Source organism: Bos taurus, chromosome 9 (assembly GCF_002263795.3).
Source record: "Bos taurus isolate L1 Dominette 01449 registration number 42190680 breed Hereford chromosome 9, ARS-UCD2.0, whole genome shotgun sequence".
Lineage (NCBI taxonomy): Eukaryota > Metazoa > Chordata > Mammalia > Artiodactyla > Bovidae > Bos > Bos taurus.
In genome coordinates, this window is record NC_037336.1 from 60,122,874 (window position 1) to 60,144,372 (window position 21,499).

The 21,499-nt window shown below is 43.8% G+C and overlaps 1 protein-coding gene and 1 long non-coding RNA gene across 7 annotated transcripts in view; one reads left to right on the forward strand and one right to left on the reverse strand.

Annotated features, from left to right (window-relative positions):
- The window catches only part of LOC132346112 (uncharacterized), a 28,566-nt gene extending 24,717 nt beyond the window's left edge, over positions 1-3,849 (reverse strand). The window contains exon 1 of the long non-coding RNA XR_009495825.1: positions 3,778-3,849. This is a non-coding gene — a long non-coding RNA (uncharacterized lncRNA). The remainder of the gene's footprint in view (positions 1-3,777) is intronic.
- BACH2 (BTB domain and CNC homolog 2) overlaps positions 1-21,499 on the forward strand; it is a 395,373-nt gene that overhangs the window by 170,936 nt on the left and 202,938 nt on the right. The window contains exon 1 of one of the 6 annotated variants that reach the window (XM_059889878.1): positions 4,166-4,587. The exons of 4 other annotated variants lie outside the window; for them this stretch is intronic. The gene's annotated coding sequence lies outside the window, so the exon portion shown is untranslated. Of the gene's footprint in view, positions 1-4,165; positions 4,588-5,387; positions 21,190-21,499 lie in introns of those variants that run through there. One more of the 6 variants, XM_059889879.1, reaches the window with a different exon arrangement.

A 21,499-nucleotide genomic window follows, 5' to 3' on the forward strand; every position in this document is an offset into this window, starting at 1 on the left:
CTAGGAAGTCTTAAAAAAGATAGGTCACACCCTTCTCCACCCCTTTCTCCATCTTCTTCCTTGGAGCATAAGTGTGATGGCTGGAATACCAGCACCATTTTGGACTTAGAGGAGGAGGAGGACCACATGGAAGGACTGATGGAAAGGAAAGAGCATGGTTCCTGATGAAAGAAAAACCTCCATATGGTCCTTCCTGACCCTGATTTCTTTTCTATGAAAGCAAAATAAACTTCTCTGCTATTTAAACCCCTATTTTGGAGGGTCTCTTTTACCGAGAGTCTGGCATAATTCTATCTAAAACAAGGATCTTATCAATTTTATGACCATCTGTCTTCCTATTCTCTTTCCTATATTAATTTTCTTTTTCTTATCTTATTAACTAAAAGGGATTCCTTAACAGATATAGGGACCCCCCAACCATGTAGAAGTACAATGGGTATTGTTCATATGGCAAATAAGGACAGCCTCAGAACACTGGTTTACATAATCATATTTCCTGTGTTCATTTACATGTGCTGTTTGAGTCTGGTTGGTTTGTTGAATGCCCCCTCCCTTCCTCCTCTTTTCCCCAAGAAGAGAAGCGAGAGTGGTCCGTATGCAGAACTCACCAGAGCACAGCTCTATCAGAAAATAGGAGGGATGTCAGCCTCCTGGACTATGAGGAAGCAGTTTGCTGAAACTGACAGCCCCAAGTCGTGAGCCTGCAACTTCATGGGACCTGCCACTCTGACTGGGAACCAGCTGTAGGCTGCATTTGTCTACCTCCACCCTCACTTTTCTTATTAACATTATCTGTGAGTATTTTCTAGGTTTACCCAGCTCTTTCACCCAACAGTTCAAGACACACAACATTTTACACAAAACATTACTATTACAAAGTTGAATCAGGACTTCCCTGGTGGTCTAATACTTAGGACTTTGCCTTCCAATGCAGGGGATTAGGGTTCCATCCCTGGTCAGGGAGCTGAGATCCCACATGACTTATGGCCAACAAACAAACAAAACATAAAACAGAAGCAATATTGTAATAAGTTCAGTAAAGACTTTAAAAATGGTCCACATTAAAAAAAATCATTTTTTTTTAAAAAGCTGAATCATGAGAATCATGGCAAGGAATAAACAAAAGAAGATAGAAAAATATGAAAGCATGGAGAAAGGAACAAAGATGAGAAAATTCAAGATTTCAGTCACAGTTGTACAGTAGCACTGTAAACAAGACTTTTAAAAATCTGGTGACGTAGCAAGAACATCCTTTGATGCCTCTTTTTCAGTGAAGTCACCTTAAAAGCAAACAAGGAAGCCGAGTAGGCATATCCTGTTTGTGCATCTTGTTAAGTGTGTGTGCAGGGGAAGCTGACGAAACCTACTGAGTGTTCTTTCAAAAATGCAAACCTGCTCCTATCCTGGCACCTCCTACTCAAAGTCAGCAGGATGAACTTCACCCCACCAGTCTTCCCACCCTTGCTTTCTTATTTCTAGATCATGTGGTACATGAATTAATACCGTCATTGAAGTGGGTTACAGGCACTGTGTCTACTATGTCCTACTTCAGTGTGTGTTTCGCTTCCTGATAGCTCTGTTGAGGGTGATTACTTATTGGCAAGGGGTTGGTGGAGCTGAAGGGGTGAGCTGAGAAATCATGCTTTCTTTGATTAATTAGTATATTCTAGCTCCTAGGAAGTGTCTTCTGGTGCACTTAAAGAATTCACCTGAATTATTCGTATTGGCATGAAGTCTCCAAGCGATGGCGTGATTTTTCAAGGGTTTTTCAAAGAAAGGCTTAAGCAGATCCTTTTTTTCTACCCATTATTATCCTTGTCTGTGTGTCCCTGATCATTTAAACTGACTTTGTTCAGTTCATGTCTGTGTTTCTCCCTCTTGTCTCTGATTAAATCTAGAGCAAGCCTTTGGTTCTGAGAATGTGTGTCCTGAGCTTCATGGCATCTGTATATGGAAAGTTAGAGCAGAAGTTGTAACATCCTAGACTATCAGACTCGGAGAATCTCAGAAGACATCATCACCTCTTACACTTTTTTTAAAGATTTTTTTTTAATATGGACCATTTTTAAAAATCTTTATTGACTTTGTTACAATATTGCTTATGTTCTGTGTTTTGGTTTTTTGGCCATAAGGCATGTAGGATCTTAGCGCCCCAACCAGGGATCAAACCGACATCCTCTGCTTTGGAAGGCAAAGTCTCAACCACTGGACCACCAGGGAAGTCCCCACCTCTTAAGTTTTATAATCTCCTCCCAGCAAGGTGGGATCCTTTGTCCCCATCACTTAAGAGTAGATTTAAGCCTCGACCACCTGGTCCTTCCCACTGTCCCACCCCACCTGGCTCTGTGAGACAAAAGCCGAAGCTCATTAGAAGTCTGGGCATCAGGTCCTTCCTGGTTGAGAATTGTCTTGTAATATATCATTCTGATGGGAAAGAGCACTGGAGAATTATAGAATCCCAGAGGCTTCTCCAAGATAATTCACTTTCAGCTGTTCTCAGTAAAAGCCACATAAAAATGTCCAACAAATCATAGAAAAAATGACCTCATGGAGTAGTGTTTAGCCATAAACTGGACTAAAAAATCTGTTCGTCCAGAGAGAGAACTATGTAGAAGATCTTTTCAAAAGTTCAACAAGTAAGAAAAATGGGGAGGATAAAGTGACAAGTGTCCAGTTTGGTTCCCATTGTCTTTCTGGGAAGGAGTCAAGAAATGGTGTGGATTCTGTTCTCCTGGCCCCAGCCTGATTTTCAATTTTCTTGGAATATGTTCCTTTGAATTTTAAGCTGATAGATTGATGGCATCTTTAGACGGTGGAAAGCCATCCTGTTTCGCTGAAACACAGGTGCTTTTCTTCACTCCAGCAGGAACGTCTGAACTCTCTCCTCGGGTATTTGCAGAGAGAGAGAGCGCTAGTCTACCTTGTGAGGCGTGCACCACCCCTGTGTGGTTCACTTCACTTGCCTGGCAGCCGAGGAGGAATTTAATAAAATGTTAGTGTGCAAATTCCTTAGAGGATATTGTGTCTTGGGTTTGAATCGGCACATGGAGGTCAGACCAGCCTGGTCCTCTGTCTGTCTTGGCATGTTGCTCTCCTTGTGGCTTCACTCAAGCAGGCATTGTGTGTGTGTCATGGTGCTGGGGTCACAGGATGACTTGGTACACAAGAACTGCCTCACTTTCAGGAAGGGTCCAGTTAGTCTGCAAGTTCCTGTTTAAAATGGGAATCTGGTCTAGGTTTTTGCATATGTGTCAGCTCTGTGCATAAGGCCAAGTCTTTCTCACACACTTGTTTCCTTATATCCTGTTTCTTTGTGGGACGCGTAAACAACATGACTTAGTACTCATTTTGTTGCTCATGTTGCAACATGATTTTTTTGCTCACTTTGTCCTGGCAACCTCTTTCTTCTGCTTTTTGCTGCTTCTGTGGAAGTAATTTAGTTATTTTTTAAAAAACCTTCTTAATCTTTAGATTTTTATAAGAGAACAGTCCTGGTAGTATGAAGTGCCATTTGCAGTTATTCTGTTCATTGCTATCAGCTTTACTTTGCCAGCCATGTCCCCTCTCTTTCCCATTTACCATAGCCATCATCTGTATCACCTGTATAGGGGGGTGCAAAGGGGTACGTCAGTGAAGGAACATTGACTTTCAGGGTGCCTTCTATGTGTAAGGCTTTTTATATATTGAACCCTGATCAAAACAAACATTTGAGGTAAGAATTGCCAAACCCACTTTGCAGATATGGCAGTGGAGGCCACGGAGAGTTAAATGACTCACCAAAGGCTTTTCATCTCCTACTGCAGTTGATTGGGCTTCTTTGGCGGCTCAGCAGTAAAGAATCTGCCAGCAATGCAGGAGACACAGGAGACGTGAATTCAATTCCTGAGTCAGGAAGATCCCCTGGAGGAGGGCATGGCAACCCATTCCAATATTCTTTCCTGGAGAATTCCATAGACAGAGGAGCTTGGTGGGCTGCAGTCCATGGGGTCGCAAAGAGTCGGACACAACTGAAGTGACTGATCATGTATGCACTGCAGTTTATCAGGATTTGAAACTGGATCTCTCCAACTCCAAAGCGAGGTGCCTCTCCCAGGGCCACGTTCATGTAACAGTGCCTCTTTTACTAGTCCTGTTTGTCTGTAGTAGAACTGATCCTGAAAGTGTTGTTAAAAAAAGCATAATAAAGTAAGATAGGTACCTCTGGAGGTGAAGAAATACAGCCTAAGCAATAGCAACAGCAGAATGATGTGAGGGTTACAGCTTGGGACTGTGTTTGCAAGACTGGCTGATCACAGACAGGAAAGGGGTGCCCTCTTTCTGGGTGATATCTTTGGATGAGTAACTAGTCTTAGAGAAATTCAGGAAGCTTAGGGGAAGTGATGAGAGAGAAAAGAGAAGGGACAGAGCACTGAAAAGCAATCAGCAGCGAGGATGAAAAGTAGGGATGATCAGCTGGCTGTAGCCAAGACAAGAAACCCCAGTGGAGGGGGCCACAGGTCCAAGGCAATTGGGGGGAGCCTGTCATGGAGACTCTGTATCATCAGTGCCCCACTGGCCATGAGACCCAAGTCAGTACATAAATGTTTGGTAAGTGAGGGAATCAACAGGAGGAGGATTGCAAGAGAGGGAAGCAAGAGAAGATAAGGCTTCTCAGTAATCTTGATCGTAACATTTCAAGGTTGTTTGTGACCAGAATTCTGATCAACATTAAACATTCAGTAAAACTTGGAGAAAAATGGTAGCCTGGGGTCATGGGTGCAGAAGCAGCGTCATTTTCTGAACTCGTAGTGCAGATTTTCAAGATCTGATGTGAGAGAGAGATGGGTGAGTGGGTAGAGGGAATGAGAAGAGAACAGAGCTTCACTGTGTTGATGATGAGCAAGGCAGAAGTACTGTTTTGGTTGGCTATGTTGGATTGGAGGACAATGACAGCAGCAATACAGAAAATGTTTGTGCAATAAGAAAACTATATTGAAGAAAAGCAGGGCTGCCTCCATAGCCTTCATTCCTTAATTTCAGTCTCATTTTTGCAAAGATCTGGTCACAGCATGCTGCCTGAGAGATGATGGTATTCCAAGGGCATCACCCCATTGCGGGAGGAGACAAATGATTCAGAAGTAAGGGTGCTGTTGAAGCGATTGTACATGTGTCAGTCTCAGGACCTATTTAGTCCACATTGCATACCATCTACTCCTTGTCTGTATCTGTCGTATATCCCAATAATTCATTTCTAGAAACCCAAGGCCCCAGATCTCCAGCTAGCCCTCCTAACTAAGCTGATAGGGAGGAACTGACCCAGCTCTTTCTCACTCCCTCAAAGGCCTTGACCGAAGCAAATACCAGTTCTTTGCACAAGACTTCTATTCAGCCAGAGCACACAGCTTTCAGTTTAGACATAAACTCATCTAAGAAGCTCCTCCACTCCCACCCCCAACCCTTCCCTTCAATTAAGAAGATCTGGGTTCTGTAACATAGAAAGTTTCACTTTGGAGGCCAGCATTCTGGAGATGGTTTTCACTCAGATTATTCTCCATGCACTGCCTATCCTGCTTCATAATTATTGCTCTCCCAGTAAAATGTTACCTCAGAGCCCTGACCTGAACTGTGAGCCCAGCTCCACCATTCATTCTGGGTTAACACCTGCCTCGTTGAAACCCATCCACCAGGAAGGACTCCTCCCTGTCCATCGTTTTGTAACAAAAGAACTACCCTCATTTCTTTCCATGCCCAGGTTGATACTATCCCCAAACAGGTCAATGAAGGGCATCATCAGAAAAAATATTGTACAATATGAAACGTGCTCTGCTATGCTTAGTTGCTCAGTCGTGTCCGACTCTTTGTGACCCCGTGGACTGTAGCCCGCCAGGCTCCTCTGTCCATGGGGATTCTCCAGACAAGAATACTGGAGTGGGTTGCATGTCCTCCTCCAGAGGATCTTCCCAATCCAGGGAATTAACCCAGGTCTCCCACATTGCAGGCAGATTCTTGACCATCTGAGCCACTAAGAAAGCCCAAGAATATGGGAATGGGTAGCCTAAGCCTTCTCCAGGGGATCTTCCTGACTCAGGAATCGAACCAGGGTCTCCTATATTGCAGGTGGATTCTTTACCAACTGAGCTACCAGGGAAACCCCAATATGCAATATATATCTAAATAAAAGCTGATTAAAGGTGAAGGCATGTGTTTAAAACGTTTAGGGAAAAATGCATTTCTGTAGGGGAATTCTTTTATTTCCTCCTCTCCCTCCCTTGCATACTGAATTATAACTCAAGTCCATAGTTATTACTAGACTTAACATTGGTAAGGGTGTTTGGCAGTGTTGAAGATTTGCTGACAGCAGAAGTACTGAATTCTGAGTTCACTGAATTCCATTGTGTCATCTACCCTGAGGGAGCCGGTGATGTCTCTGCTGAGTTTACTTTTGCATTTCATTTAGATTCCCTTCCTGAGTTCTCCTAAGGACATAAATAAAAAGAAGCCTTTATTTATTGAAGTGGCTCCATGGATTATGGAGGAGGAGGAGGAGGACAAGGGAAAGGGTAGGCAGAGATGATACAAAGAAAGAGAAAACATAGTCTTCTGGGAGCCATGAGAAATTCAGCTGAGGAGAGAAGAAATTAATGGATTTGCATTGGAATAGCATTAAAGCAGTAAACATTATAAAAGAGGTCACCAGGAGGAATACCTCTTATCACCAAGTGACTGATCAGGGTTGCACGTCCTCCTAGAGAGGCCAGAGCTGCCTTCCTGGAGGAAGCATGCCTTACCTGAACCTTGGTGGGCAGCCAGATTAAAATGGGCTTGAATGTGAGCAGGGGATAAGGTTGCTGCTGCTAAGTCACTTCAGTTGTGTCCAACTCTGTGCAACCCCATAGACGGCAGCCCACCAGGCTCCCCCATCCCTGGGATTCTCCAGGCAAGAACACTGCAGTGGGTTGCCATTTCCTTCTCCAACGCATGAAAGTGAAAAGTCAAATAAGGTTAATGTAGAGCAAAAGTGCAAAACAGTATTGGAGGGACAGCTTGGTTACCACATTGTTGAGGCCACGGATACAAACTGAGTTTTGAGTTGCCCCTGGAAAAGGCCATTGTGATAACGTGGAGGTGGTGGCCCAGACAACTTGTGGGGGCAGAAGCCAGAGGCTCAAGACCCATCAGGAAGTTTTTGTGAAGGTGTGGCCATGCCTGGACAGACCAGAGGAGTGGGAAGGACCCTGCACAAAAATGGTAATGGTAGGAGTAGAAGTAGAAGTGAAAGGCGCATATTAAGGGAGTAGTCAGTGGGAATTTGGTGAATATTGATGGAGTCAGGATGGAACAAGAGAGAGAAATCAGAGAAGACCCAGGGTTCTGAGTCTGGATTCCTGAAAGCATGGGAGGTAGAAGCATGGATGAAAGCATAGGAAAGTGAGATGTGTGGCTGTTATTTATAAGGCAGTCTTCTTCTGGTGCTTCCATTAGATTTGCTAAAAACCCTGTAGGGGCTGTGACCCCACTAGAAGAATAATATTCTACCTTAGGGAAAAATAGATGAAGACTAAGTCAGGCTGACCCACGTTACAATATACATACCTGTTCACCCATTGTTTGTAGCTGGAACTCATAGCCACTTGGAGAGGAGTATAGTTTATCTTCTTCAACCAGGTGAGATGTCTAGAATTGAGATAACTTCCTCTCTTAACCACTTACCACTCTATCATAACCATTCTTTCTGCTAAGTCATAGTAGCATGTTTTCATTTACTTTTTAGTAGCCAGCAATGTGCCTAGTGGCCATTAGGCCTGGATGTGGCCGTGTCCATCATCAACAAGGGTAACATTCCTTCTGATATCCTGGCATGAAAGTAATGCCGAGGAGAAGCAGTCTCTGAAGCTCTGTTTCCGTTTAGTTTAGGAAAGGCGTCCCTTTCACTGGCTGGCATTACAGTGATGAGCATCATTTCTCAGTTGTGGGTGAAGGCAGCTTGCTCTGTGCATGTGGACTTGGCACTGTCTTGAGTGTGGCAGCTAGCCCACTGACCTCATCATTTGGATTCCCTGTTCTTGTAGTGGAACCAGCACCACAAAAGTGAAATGATGTATTTTCCACAGAGTCACCCTATATGTGATTGTTTGTTTACAATGACATAATGCTTTAAACATTAGTTCATCCCTCCCCAAATGGCCACAAATGTGGTTTGAAGGGTGAGCTCATGGGGAGGAAGAGGATGCAGACTGTCCATAATAAAGGGTTCAATGAATCACTGCGGACTGTGCTTCTGGAGCTCACCTATCCGTTCAGAAGTGTTTGCTGAAATTTAGGCCATTAGAAGCAGAAAGTTTAGAATCCTGTTGGCTGCCCCTGGGTCTCAGCAGGTCGGTGTCTTTTTCAACTACTTTGGGAGAAGCTACTGCATTTTGGAATTGTTACAAAATGAGGAGTTGACTGCCCAAAGGTGACCCTCTTTTTTGGATCCAGTCTGCAGTGTACCAGGCATAAGTGTCATCACCAATAAGAAAATGATGCCTCATAAACTCATCTAGTTCAGCAGCTGACACGCAGGTCTCCAGGCAGCCTGTGAGTGTGGAAAGGATCACCTCCTCTGAATTCACTAAACGTTCATGTCCGTCATCCACGTATCACAGAATCCATCTTCATGTGTTGGCTTTTGGGGTCAAACTTCCTTATTACTGGTAAAGAAAGAAAGTGAAGTCGCTCAGTCACGTCCGACTCTTCGTGACCCGATGGACTGTAGCCTTCTACGTTCCTCCGTCCATGCGATTTTTGAGGCAAGAGTACTGGAGTGGGTTGCCATTTCCTTCTCTAGAGGATCTTCCTGACCCAGGGATTGAACCTGGGTCTCCCGCAACATAGGCAGGCGCTTTACTGTCTGAGCCACCAGGGAAGTCATTACTGGTAAATGCCAGTACAATCAGCTGGTTGCTTCTCTCTTCTCCCCAGTGGTCATTCTGAGAATCTTCTCTTGGATTTTCCCAGGGTGGGCTAGTTGGTACCTATGTGAAGGTTAGTTTTCTGCGTGCACGCGTGCTCAGTTGCTTCAGTCATGTTTGACTCTTTGTGACTCTATGGGCTATAGCCCGCCAGACTCCTCTGTCCGTGGGATTCTGCAGGCAAGAATACTGGAGTGGGTTGTCATGCTCTCCTCCAGGGGATCTTCCTGCCTCAGGGATCGATCTAGAATCTTCTGCATCTCCTGTGTTGCAGGCAGATTCTTTACCACTGAGTCCTGGGGAAGTCCGGAAGCAGTGGTAAAAGTGAAAGTGAAGTTGCTCAGTCGTGTCTGACTCTTTGCGACCCCCTGGACTGTAGCCTACCAGGCTTCTCCGTCCATGGGATTATCCAGGCAAGAATACCGGAGTGGGTTACCACCAGTCTTTCCCACCAAAAGACTGCAGTAATAATAACATCTAAGCAACCTGTGTGTCTGAAAACATTTTTCATGTTCCTTATTGAATACTCACAAACAACTCTGTGAACCAGGAAGTATCAGATGAACTCTACAGATGAGAAAATGGAAGTTCAGAGATTAACTTCAGGTCAAAGAACTAACCAGGTGGAGGTCAGGATCCTAACCAGACCTGTCTGCATTCAAATTCTATGTCCTTACTCCTCCCCATTCACATGAGAAGAGCTTTTGTATCCAGGATATGGCTTCTGGGTGTTCGATCACGGTAAATCAGGGTGCTGACTGGAGCTGGTTGTTCACAATTTACACTGGTTTACACTGGGGTGACAGAGAAGGCAATGGCACCCCACTCCAGTACTCTTGCCTGGAAAATCCCATGGATGGAGGAGCCTGGTGGGCTGCAGTCCATGGGGTCGCAAAGAGTCAGACATGACTGAGCAACTTCACTTTCACTTTTCACTTTCATGCATTGGAGAAGGAAATGGCAACCCACTCCAGTGTTCTTGCCTGGAGAATCCTAGGGACAGGGAGCCTGGTGGGCTGCCGTCTATGGAGTTGCACAGAGTCGGACACGACTGAAGTGACTTAGCAGCAGCGGCAGCATACTGGGGTGAAACCACTGAAGATGATGGAAGGATACTGGTTCCAGACTCAGTTGTTCTCAGTTCCAATCCTGTCACTTTTTATTAGCTGTTGTAGCTTTAAGCAAGTTGCCTAATCTCTTGGAGCCTCAGTATCCACCTTGGGAAATGAGAATAACAGAACCACAGGCTCTCAAGGTTTTGGAGGTGGACCTCAGAGATATTATGGCTTTGGTTCCAGACCACTGCAACAAAGGGAATAGTGCAATAAAGGAAGTCACACAGTTTTTTTTTTTTTTCCCAGTACATATAAGTTATGTTCACACTATACTGTAGCCTGTTAAATGTGCAATAGCATTGTGTCTAATAAAACTTTGAACATGCCTTAATTAAAAACTACTTTGCTTCTGAAAAATGCCAGCCATCATCTGACAACACAGGGTTGCCACCAACATCATATTTGTAAAAAAAAGACAATATCTGCCAAGTATAATAAAGCAAAGTATAATAAAACTAGATGTGCCCGCATTGGATGAGTCTACATACATAAAAGCACACAGCACAATGCCCAGCAGAGACGAAATGCTTTGGTGGTGTTAGTGCTGGGTCAGCATCACCATCATTGGTGGGACCAGTTCTTCTAATGCGTGACTTTCACCATCAAGCCAGCCTCTTGATGGCTACAGATTTAAACACTTGAACGGAGAGGGCAGTGGCACCCCACTCCAGTACTCTTGCCTGGAGGGTCCCATGGACGGAGGAGCCTGGTAGGCTGCAGTCCACGGGGTCGCTAGGAGTCGGACACGACTGAGCGACTTCACTTTCACTTTTCACTTCCATGCATTGGAGAAGGAAATGGCAACCCACTCCAGTGTTCTTGCCTGGAGAATCCCAGGGATGGGGGAGCCTGGTAGGCTACCATCTATGGGGTCACACAGAGTCGGACACGACTAAAGTGACTTAGCATAGCCTACTGGGCTGGACTATTCAGGTTAAACAGACCACTTTATCCTAGATTTCCAGGCACTCTGAGAACCCTTCTCTCCTCTGTGTTTTAAGACTTCTATGTGCATCTCATCTTCCAACAGGAATACCACCAACTCAAGGTATAGTCTAAGAAACCCCCAAGACTTAGGGGGATGACTACTTTATCCCACCAGTCATTTCTTTACTAAAATGACTCTTTCCTCTGCCTTCTTCCTGATACCAAACCAAAGGGGAGTTTCATGATGATGAAGAATGAGAGGGAGGGAAAAGGATGGGCCAAGGAGGGGGTGAGTAACAAAATTGGAGAAGCTCTCTGGGGACCTCTGGACTGTGGCTGGGGCAGTAAAGATGGGGGTGGGGGGCTTGTGTGAAAAACATCCCTGGGGAATCAGAGAATACTCCCCATTCACAGTTTTCCTTTGGGTCAGCTCCATACAAACTTTATTTTCAACAGATATTAATACATAAATGTAGCCTACCTAAAGACAGCTCTTGCCTTGCTTAGTTTTGACATAAAAAGCAATTTGTGATCCCAGGAAGCACAGTTACCATTGTCCCCCAGTATCCATGGGGGCTTGGTTCCAGGATTCCCTCAGTTACCAAAATTCACAGATGCTCGAGTCCCTTATAGAAAATGGCATATTATCTGCATCTAACCTATGTACATTCTCCTGTATATTTTAAATAATCTCTAGACTACTTATAGTATCCAATACAGTGTCAATGCTATGCAAATAGCTGACAGCACATAGCAAATTTAAGTTTTGTGCTTTGTGGAACTTTCTGGAATTTTTTCCCCAAATATGTTCAATGTGTGTTTGGTTGATTCTGGGTGGCGAACCTGAAGATCCAGAGGACCAATTGTAGTAGTCTTCATTTTCCAAGGCACCTGACTCCTCACACAGAAGACACTCTGCCCAACCAAAAAAAAACCTTCAAACACAACATCTTGACCACACAGCACAGCGCTGAGCCAGCCAGAGTCTGTAAAACATCAGGAGAGAAGGCCAAATATTTGCTGTCCCACCCGGCTTCTTTTTTCACTCTAATTATCTCAAGTGGCTGAAGATCATTGAATCACACTGCATTCTTTCTGACTTTAATGTAAATCATCTGTGAGCCAGTGAATGGTATCTCCCCAGCCTCCCTGAAGTCCTAATAAGTAACAGAGTGTTGTTTTAATCTTATGGTTACCAAAGGGGAAGGAAACCTGGCTCTCCTGCATTGCAGGCAGGTTCTTTACCACTATGCCACCGAAATTCCCTAAAGGGGAAGGAGGAGTATGGAGAAATTAGGACTTTGTGAGTAACATATACACTCTACTGTATAGAAATTGGAGAACCAACAAGGACCTACTGTATAGCCCAGGGAACTGCATTCAGTATTTTGCCATAACCTATAATGGAAAGAATCTGAATAAGAAAAGATATATATGCATGTGTGTGTGTGTAACTGAATCACTTTGTGTACACCTGAATGTAACACAGCATGGTGAATCAATTATTTGTGCCTTGTGAAACCTGAGGAGGTACCCTGGCACCAAGGCTGGCGCTACAGGGAGGGGCTCTGGAAGGGAGAACCACCACTGTGACCAGTTGTCACTGAGGCTGCGTGAGAGGCTCAGCACCCCCGCATCCCCTCAAAACCAGGGCCCACCTTCCTCTTGCACCCCAAGCCATCACCCCCAGAACGGGCCGTCCTCACCTGCAGGGTGGCATTCAGCCTCTCAGACACAGCTCCTGTTTTCTCTTGGAAGCAACTTCGGATGTTGTATGGGCTGGAAAAGAGGGAAAGTGTGTTGCTTTTTTTATCTAACAACTTATAACTGTGTCAACACATAAGACAGTCTGTCAAAGCTTTCTTCTCAGTCTTGCCGCTGTGAATTAATTTTGAGCGGCACTTGTGAGCAGTAAACACTTTTGCGGTGTGAACAACTCTTTGTGCGGGAGTTGTTGTCAGCAACTCGCTGTCCCCGTCCCCACTCCCACCCTGTAAGCGGGGAAGAGAACAGAGGACGCCTCTTCCCCGGCCAGTCAGGTTGACTGGGGTTGGAGGAGCAAAAATTGGCCTCCACGCTCATGTTGTGATTCTGTCTTTTTTGACCACTGGGTTGTCAGATCCTCAGACTGGAGGACGGTCTTGGTTGTATTGAGTCGAGAATCCACAGGACGAGGCCTGATCAGCATGTTCTGATCACGTCCAGCCAGTGCACGACATCTGACCCCCATTTTTTTTAGCTGTTTCTGAGCCAGGAACCTGTCCTGCACCCAGGGAAGTGCATACAACTCTTCTCTTTCCTCAAGAGTGAACATTGGTAGAGAGGTGTTCCTTTTCAAAGGCGAACCCACTGTTTCTCCTAAAGCAGGCATCTGGCCGCCTCTTACTGTTTTAGAACTGGTTCTAGACTGAATGGTCCACATCGCTTTCGCTCTTAAATTATTCAAGAAGGTATCACCGTTTAAAAGCAGGACAAAAAGACTCAACAATACACGTGCCAAACACTGATTGACAGAGATCTTTCACAGTTTTTACACTGTATTACTGTGAAGTTAAATATTCTTTTTGAACCTTATTCACAGAGATAGAATAGCCACTCCCTTCACTTAGATCATTGTTTACACACGCACACACACATGCATGCTCAGTTGCTCAGTCATGTCAGACTCTGTGACCCTTTAGACTATAGCCCACTAGGCTTCTCTGTCCATGGGATTCTCCAGGCAAGAATACTGGAGCAGGTTGCCATTTCCTCCTCCAGGGGATCTTCCCGATCCAAGGATCCAACAAACATCTACATTTCCTGAATTGCAGGGAGATTCTTTACCTCTGAGCCATAGGGAAGCCTAGACACACGCATGCACACACACGTATATATGTATATATACTTATACGTATGAAATGTTCACTATACTCTTTTTCTCTTTGTTTAAAGGCCTTTGTTTTTTCTGCTCTTTGCATCCCTTGTCCAAATATTCCAGTCTGCATCGGGCAGCCCCTGGGCCCCCTCCCTGCTGCACTCTGACAGGAGTGTGAGGAGTATCTTCCAGTTACAACAGTGAGCTTCCTTGCTCTGACCCACATTTTGGAGCTGTGTTCCAGAGTTCCCTGTCCCTTTAAAACCTGGAAGAATCTATTGTGCACAACACTCCCATTCTAGCGGCTATTGAAATCTATTTTAGGCTGCATAGTTCTGAAGGCTTGTATGCTTCATATGTTTACACAGGACCTGCTGTAGAAGGTCAGGCTTAGCTTTTTATCTGAAAATTCCTTTATTCAGGCTCTACAGTGGGACCCTCTCGCTTTCACTTCCTGAAATGTGGTGACTAAGACCTCCGTCAGGCTGTTCACATCCCGCAGAGTGGGGTCTGAACACTTTCTCTCCTCGCCAACCCCCTCCCCAGTGCCTGGCACACTGCTGTAACTGTTCATGAAAAATGCTCAGTAAATGAAGGTGGCTGGTTTGTCACCGTTCAGTCTATAAGCAGAGCTGTGGCCAGCAGAGGATGGCAATGGAGGAGGAGTTGGGTTTTCATCTCAGATTGGAGTGCGGCCTTGGTGTACTGAGTTGAGAATCTGCAGGACAAGGCCTGGTCTGCATGTTCAGCTCGCTTCCAGCCAGTGCATGACGTCTGACCCCCATTTGGCATCATCTGCAGATTGAAGGAGATTTCCAGGGGCCCTGTGAGAAGACCCCTGCCATTTGTTAGGGCTAGAGGGTCTGTGTACAAGGTGTGAGGCTGTGGAGGATGCCTCTGTGACAGAGCAGGCAGGGAACATGAGGGCAGCACATGTCCTATGGAATGAAGCCCTATCTGTATGCCCTGCTTGTGTCCAGCCCATCCACCACCTCTGACCCCCATTTTCTTCAGCTGGTGCCAAGCTGGGAATAGTTTTACACCCAGTGATGTGGGTACAGCTGTTCTCTTTCCTAAAAAGTGACCATTTGGAGAGGAGTGTTCTTTTTCAGAGGCAAACGCTGTTTCTCCTGCCTGCCCAGGGGGAGGTTTGCTCATTGTTCCTGACTCTAAGAGAGATACTAGTAGGGAAACCATATCATGCCAGACTCCAAAGGGTTAACTAATGATGCCTTTTAAATGGGAATCATCATGAAATGTATGTAACATAAAAGGCAAATGCAAAATACTTAAGTGACAGGTGGCGTCGTTTGAAAAGGATGTGGGGGCTGATCCCAGAACTGTGATCGTACACAGCTGCATTAATTTGCCTAATCACTGGATTGCTGTAACCAGTGTCTATAAATAAACACACAAACTAATCTTTTGATTATCCTTTTTATGGCATGTTCTCTGCTCCCTTCCTTTTTCTTCTTCTTGTCTTTTCATTGTGATTAGAGAGTATTTCAAAACTCTATAATTCTGCAGATTCTTCTCTAACTGCTATTTTAAACAACCAGAACTACTCTGGACAGTTCACAAAGAGAGTGATACAGATGGCCAATAACTGTATGAAAAAATATTCCATGTTTTATCATTTTTAGAAAAATGCAGGAAGATATCAGTGAACTGCCATGTTTAAGTATCATGATTAATTTAAGCAGAGATTAAAATTATTGTGATAACCCCTGTGTGGCTGGTGTATACACTCTGTGCACTGGGGCAGTATTTGGTGAAGGCATCCGGCATTATATATCCAAACAGTAAGTGTGCCCTTCATTTGATTTATCAAACATACTTCTCGGGATTTGCCCAAAAATAATATTGGCAAGACAGAAAGCTGTATTCTCGAGGATTCCTGTATCAAGAGTGTTTGCAGTTGTATGAAAAAAAATGTGAAAATAGAAATCATAAAAAGGGGACAGATTAAATAAATTCTGGTACATAAAGGAATATCACATATCCATTAACAAAGATCATATAGCTGTGTTATATGATTATTGAGGACAGATGTTTATAACATCTTGATGTGTGAAGAAAGCAAGTTAAAGAACAAGTGTATTCTTTGACATAGTATGTTGTCAGTTATGTGAAATCAGCGCTTCTCAAATACTTAGACACAAATGCAGGTTCCAATTGAGAAAGATTGGGCTGGGAACTGAGATTCTGAGCCACTGTCAAAACGTACAATTCCCCCACTCTTTGCTGCTGGCCTGTGGACCACACTTGGAGTCGTGACGTTAAACTGTACACATACATCTGTGTGCCAGTAAATGCTGGGGATAAATGTGTGGAAGACGGTGAATCTGGGTGATTTTTACTTTCATCTTTGTGCTTTCCTGTATTGTTTAATACTTTATAATGCATCTCTATCAGCTTTCCATACACAATAGAATGGATTCTTAAAAACTGGCCTATTAAAAACATTAAAAGATGCTTGCTCCTTGGAAGAAAAGCTATGGCAAGCCTGGACAGTGTATTAAAAAACAGAAATATCACTTCATCAGCAAAGATCTGTATAGTCAAAGCTTATGATTGGAAGGCATCACCAACTCGATGGACATGAGTTTGAGCAAACTCTGGGAATTGATGATGGATAGGGAAGCCCGGTGAGCTGCAGTTCATGGTGTCGCAAAGACTTGGACATGACTGAGCAACTGAACTGATGGTCTTTCCAGTAGTCATGTATGGATGTGAGAGTTGGACCATAAAGAAGGCTGAGTACTGAAGAGTTGATGCTTTCAAACTATGGTGCTGGAGAAGACTCTTGAGAGTCTTTTGGATGGCAAGGAGATCAACCAGTCAATCCTAAAGGAAATTAACCCTGAATATTTATTGAAAGGACTAATGCTGAAGCTGAGGCTCCAATACTTTGGCTACTTGATGCGAAGAGCCAACTCATTGGAAAAGACCTGATACTGGGTAAGATTGAGGGCAGGAGGAGAAGGGGGCGACAAAGGATGAGATGGTTGGATGGCATCACTGACTCAGTGGACATGAGTTTGAGCAAACTCTGGGAGATGGTGAAGGACAGGGAAGCCTGGTGTGCTGCAGTTCATGGGGTCACAAAGAGTCAGACATGACTTAGCGACTGAACAACAGCAACATTAAAAACATGTCTATTTTTTAAAAGTTGGCTTCAAATTTACCTCTCAAACATTTAAGGGAGGGGCAGAGCATCTAGGCCAGTTATTCTTACAAAAGCTAGGTTATCAGAATCACATGGAAGACTTTTCAAAAACACGGTATCTCAAATCTGACCCCAGAAATTCAGATTCAACCATCTTCAAGTGGAGAAATCAGCATTTTTAAAAGTTTGCCAGGTGATTCTGACACAGACCATATTTGGCCACTGATCCAGGCATCAGATTCTTAAACATCAGATTTGGGGCTCAGGCATGCATTTAGAAGAGGTTTCCACCCTCTGTCCTGCTCACTTCAGTCTTCAGAATCATGCTTTTGATATTGACACGTAGACTTCTCTATTTTCCAGGAGCTGTTGCTTGACATTTTCCCACCAGTCTCCTGATAGGCTTTCCTACCAGCCTTCTGTTAATATATTACTTTCCTCCATCAGCAGGAGGATTCTTTACCACTGGCGCCACCTGGGAAGCCCAACATATTACTTTCCTATAACAAACTATCACAAACTGGGTTGCTTCACTCAACAGAACTGTGTTCTCTCACAGTTGTGAAGGTTGGAAGTCTGAAATCAAGGCCTCAGAGGAGATTCCTTCCTTTCCTTGTCCAGCTGCTGGGGAGGCTCTGGAGGCTGCAAGGCAAGTGACTGCATGCCTCCAACCTTGGCCTCCATCTTCACGTGGCCTTCTCCTCTGTGTCTTCTCTTGTGTCTTGTAAGGACACTTGTCTTGGATTTAGGGCTTGCCTGATTAATCTGGGAGGATTTTGGCTTGAGATCCTCAACTTAATTGTATCTGCAAAGTCCCTTTTTCCAAAGAAGGTCACATTCATGTGAACAGTTCCAGGAGTTAGGACATAAGCCTCTCTTCTTGCAGGGGCCACAGTTCCACCCATGACATCTTTTAAGTGGTTCAACAACAGTTTTGAAATTAAGCAGAAGATTCAGGATTTACCATTTTGTTTTTCTCTGAGGTTGAACTTCCCTTTTACAGGTAGAGCTGTAGGAAGTTCTTCCATGAAAAAAACTGAACGGTTACCATTGGCAGTGTCTACACTAGCGATTCAGCTGCCTAGAGAGCTCAGGGCCATGTCCTGGTGGGTCCTTTTCTTGTCCAGGAATCTCCCAGCCGTCAAAGGGCCTGGGAAAGCCAGGTGCACCCAACAGTCTCTGAGCATATCCACACTGCTTGCCTGCACTGTGGTGGAAATGCCATCCAGCATTAATCCAGGGATGTGGAAGTCAAAGATATGTTTACTGAGGAATAACCATAAGTCTGTTGGCTATTGACCTGGACTTTGAACTGGGCCAGTTTTCCCCACCCCCACTCACAGAGAGAAAGGTAAAAGCAAAGGCTAAAATGAGACTAACCATACACCCATCTTACTGCTTTCAAGTGGTCCTTTCCTGTAAACCTCTTTTTGGTTGTTGTTATTATTCTGGTAAAGAAGGGTGACCTGTGTTTGATACTGAGACTGACACAGACTTGCCTTTCTGATGTTTCACTGACTTAATTTTTTTGTTCAGTACAAGCTACAGGTTTCTCACAGTGGATTTCTCAGTTGAGGAGGAGGTTTCTCAAAACTGCTTTGCCAGTGTCCGGTCATGCACAGCCCCTGGGCATCCCCAGTGAAGTGCTTTGAGTCACAGTCCCTTTAAGACCCAGACAGAGATGTGGACTTGTGTCATTTCCCAAAATATACAGGAGGAGAAGCAGATTAGTAAAAGGAAACCTTATGCACACATGGGAGGGTTCTGCTGCCCCAGAATCAGCCTTTACATATGAAAGATCCAGCTCTGTTACTGGGAGGTTCATGTTCATTGAACCCCAGTGAAACCAATTTTACAAATAAGTAGGTGTCCTCATGCCAGAAACAGAGATGCAAAAGCCAGAATTAAAATTACTAGCTAAATAAATAACACATGAGTGAATTTATTTGACCTTCTTTTCTCTTTTCTTCAGGATACCTGAAATTCACATATATACATGTTTTACATGAAAGAGAGTGTTTTTAATTAAATAAGCAAAGAATTACCATTGATAAAATGTTAGACAATAAAAAAGAAATCAGAAAGAGCAAAAAGAAGAAACTCCATATTCCTTGAGATTCCTGGGACTGTTTGTACAGTTATCATCCTAACCTGATTGGGATCACGTGTTTTCTTATTAGTTGAAAATCTGGGTGAATCACTAAAAAGAAGAAAGAAAAAGATACTGCATGACTTAAATAATGTGTTTAACTTAAAGATGCACGTGAACAGTTATTTGCCAATCTGATGTAAGCCCAAGGCCTTTTCTCAGAGTTTGTGTCCACTGATTGGAATTCTGTGTCGCCTTCCACATATGTAAGCACAAGATTTTCATGTTTAGTCTCTTTAAAGTGGAAGAACTTTAAAAAAAATTATTTTTGGCTTCGCTGGGTCTTCCTTGCCGCGTGTAGACTTCTCGTTGTCGTGATTTCTCTTGTTGCAGCGCACAGGCCCTGGGCACATGGGCCTCAGTAGCTGCAGCTTGCGGGCTCTAGAACTCAGGCTCAGTGGTTGTGCTGTGCGGGCTTAGTTGCTGCATGGCATGTGGAATCTTCCCAGACCAGGAATCAAACCTGTGTCCTCTGCATTGGCAGGCAGATTCTTATCCACTGTGCCACCAGGGAAGTACTAAGGTGGAAGAATTTTTAGACACTTGCCACACAGTCTGAGTGCAAAATCATTGTAAATTTTTATTTCTCCAGTCTTCCAGTTATATTATATATATATAATTCAATAGCAAATTTCTTTCAGCAACTTGCTTCTTTCATTTGATTTCACTAAACTTTTGGAAAAATAGCTTTGAATTTTCACACTCATCTTTCATTAGCCAACATGATTTTTAAACGTATATATTGTTGCTGTTTCAGTCACTAAGTTGCGTCCAACTGTTTTGCGACCCCTGTGGACTATATATAGCCCACCAGGCTCTTCTGTCCATGAGATTTCCCAGGCAAGAATGCTGGAGTGTGTTGCCATTTCCTCCTTCAGGAGATCTTCTAGACCCAGGGATCGAATGCTAGTCTCCTGCATTGGCTGGCAGATTTTCTATTGCTGAGCCACCAGAGAAGCCCCCAAATTACATATATGTAATATTCCTATACATATATATTGCATAATTATTATACAGTACAAGAACAGTGGCTTTAGCAGTTTAAGCATAAAGTTCTGCGGAAGGAACTGAATGCTCTAGAATGCCAGAAGGCAACCTCCAGCCTTCGTTTGACCACCATGTCAGTCAGTGTATTTTACAGAGAAGATGGAGAAGGCCAATTTATTCATCCGGTCAATTAAGGACCATCTGTCAAGAGACTTTCTACTGGATCTATTCTGACTTACTCCAAGAAACTCATAGGTTAAAACCTATTCAAAAAGCAAGCAGTCTTAAAATGGGTTGAAGAGTTCTCTGCCAAACACAGGGACCCACTTAGGAATATTAAGATCCATACCAAGACTCAAGATATTTGAAGAAGGTTTATAGTTACGCAAATATTTGGCTTCTTCTGAAGGGCCAGTAAATATATCAGTGAGATATTGTGAAATAGGCAAGCTTTGTTCTGAGAACCTTGAACTTAAAGAGAATTAGTTTGCCAAATGGTTTATTCTGATAAGGTAGTGTTTTTCTTTTAATTTCAAATGTGTACAACCTAATAAGTGCTCAGAGACCTTGATGCTTCCTGAGGTAGAGAAAGCAGTATTTCTGTTCCTGTTTTGTGGACCAGAAAACAAACAAACAAACAAAAAAACAGAACTAAAGGCTGTCTGTTCCATGAAGATGGTAATCATCATGAATTTTCCATTGTGATGCCTGATTTAAATTCTTCGCCATCGTCGTGGTCCTCCCTATTTTTAGGGTGTTTAGTAAGCCTTATTGAGTGAGCTCTCTCCAAGGGGCATATCTGTTTTGCCCATTGGTATCAGCAGTATCTGGAGTAGGTGGGTGAATGAATGAATGAATGAATGACACAGGTCACCCAGTTAGCAAAAGATCGACTTGTGCTTCGAGCAAGGTCTTCTGACTCTTCACCCTGTGTCTTTTTATTACATTGGGATCTAGTGCTGTGCTGGCTTTTCTGGGTTCTTAATGTTCCTGAGACCTGAGCAGGACCCATGTATCAAGTCATAGACAGACTGTGACAAATAATATAAAGCAAGGTAAGCCACTCCCAATTTTAACCGACATATTGTCTCAGTAACAGGCAAGTTATATATGTTTTCACACATATCTGGGAGGTTTTAACTGAGGCTTCATGATTATCTAGAAATGTCCAAGTTAGTATTTTCTTTTCAAGGTGAATGAATATCATACTTTAAAAGGTTGTTTTTGACAGTAGCTAAAAACTACTGAAAGTGTCAGTCACTCAGTCATGTTGGACTCTTTGCAACCCTGTGGACTGCAGCCCACCAGGCCCCCCTGTCCATGGGATTCTCCAGGCAAGAATACTGGAATGGCTTGCCATTCTCT